The sequence below is a fragment of the Lycium ferocissimum genome, chromosome 4, assembly GCF_029784015.1.
Source record: "Lycium ferocissimum isolate CSIRO_LF1 chromosome 4, AGI_CSIRO_Lferr_CH_V1, whole genome shotgun sequence".
Lineage (NCBI taxonomy): Eukaryota > Viridiplantae > Streptophyta > Magnoliopsida > Solanales > Solanaceae > Lycium > Lycium ferocissimum.
The window spans coordinates 65,005,773-65,007,770 of NC_081345.1; the positions used below are offsets into that span (position 1 = coordinate 65,005,773).

A 1,998-nucleotide genomic window follows, 5' to 3' on the forward strand; every position below is an offset into this window, starting at 1 on the left:
CTTTCATCGTTCTCTACATTTAATTGTGCTGTAGTTACTAAAATATCTCTATCAGAATTCATTTTATAAAAAGAAAGATTTTTCTTTTTGTTTGTCTTTAGTGTCTATTTTAACACTAAGGTATAGATAATTGATTTTCTTTTCTTTCTATTTGAATATATCAGTAGAAATGTGTATCCAGACAATCTTGCAATTGTAATTGTCAACCTGATGGTGCTAAATGTTGTATTTTTTGTATCTCAACTCCTTGCTTTCTAAAACTAAGTTTTATTATATGTTAATGCAGGAGATGAACTCACTCGCCCAACGGTTTATGAAGTACTGAGGTAACATTATGTTTTGTTCTCATTCAAATGCATGGTATGCTTGATAGTGATATATGAGTCGTTCATATAAGCAATGTAAGAATGAACTTTTCAGTTCCTTAGTGTCACGACCCAAACCGATGAGCCGTGACGGGGGTCTGACCTCTAGCGACCAAACAACCCTGAACACGTAATTGAAACACACTGAACATCAAAAGCCTATAAATGGCTTAAACTACTCTCGTAAGAGGGAAACATCAGAACTCTATACAATCAACATACACATACACAACATGCGGAAGAACAGTGCGAGCCGGCTAGGCTGCTACATAAACTGTACACAAAAGAATAGAAGCCGACAAGGCTACATCATCAGACTACTACGACTGTTGTCTGACGACCACCGGAATAAAGGCCGTAAAGAAAAGACGGGACAGGCCCCGTCATACCCATATGTACACATCCAAAAAGCGGGGCATACCAAACCGACCGTAGCTCCGGATCAAATGGAAAGCATAATCGCCATCGCTAGATCTAGAGGTCTCACCGAGCGGGACCACCCTCTCCTCTATACCGCGGGCATGAACGCCAGCCCCCCGAGCACGGAGAGTCGCACGATGATAATGTACCGAGTATGTAAGGCATAAGAACAATATAAAAACATAAGAATCATGGATAAGATCGAACTCATAATCGAAATGACCGATCGCATGATCTTGTATGAACTAAATCCGCCTAAATCTGCGTAAATCACAGAATCGACAATGCCTCTGTGGGCACATGATATGAATGCTCATACCTATCAATGATGGTCGTGCATCTATATGAGTGTGTATATAACGCCTGATATATGTGCGTATATAAAGCCTGTAAGCCTCTATGGCATCTCGTCATATCATATTGGCTCCTCTGTGGCCATAATCAACATCATCATCATAGTAGCAATGCGTATATAACGCCTATATCTCTTCTCATACTTCACATATATCTAATATTCGCGTCTATAACGCCTGATATGTGTGGGTACATAACGCCTTCTAGTCACGGGTCAATATACATAATATATAATAAATGTAACGCATGAATAAATTGTATGTACGTAATCGGCTACATAAGATCGGGACCCGCTGACCCAATGATTACTCATAAATGGGGTAAATGTGTTACACCTCGAAAAATTTCATGTCGTTGCCTAGTGAATAGATAACACAGGAGTATACGATGTTTCAATAATTAAGAAAGGTTATTTAATGATTCTAATTAAGATTCCAAAGACATTGGAAGTAAGACGAAAAAGTTCCTCAAAGAAGGCAAAGCATATGTTGTGTTTTGGAAGAGTTTCGTAAAGTACCGACCTAATGTTGACTTAAGGAAGAGTTATAATGCTCCTTAGATTGATAATGAAGTGTTAAACAAGTGTCAAGAAGGTTCCATAAGGATTGGAGATCAAATGAACGACGGAAACAGTTTCTGAGAAATGGGGTTATACGACCGCTTATATGGTCCGTATAACATTATACGGTCCGTATAAGGGTCCGTATAACACCCAACAGGAAGATGTTTTCCCCGATGGTGAACCACATGTACACTTATACGGACCGTACAATGTTATACGGACCGTATAAGTGGTCCGTATAATACCCGACGGCCGAATAAGTTCAAAGTATAAATACATGTTCCCACCTTACTTTCT

At 39.2% G+C, this 1,998-nt stretch overlaps 1 long non-coding RNA gene across 1 annotated transcript in view; it reads left to right on the top strand.

The window, feature by feature from the left end:
- Positions 1 to 285: 285 nt before the first annotated feature.
- The window catches only part of LOC132054921 (uncharacterized), a 17,203-nt gene continuing 15,490 nt past the window's right edge, over positions 286 to 1,998 (top strand). Inside the window, exon 1 of the long non-coding RNA XR_009414409.1 lies at positions 286 to 401. This is a non-coding gene — a long non-coding RNA (uncharacterized LOC132054921). The remainder of the gene's footprint in view (positions 402 to 1,998) is intronic.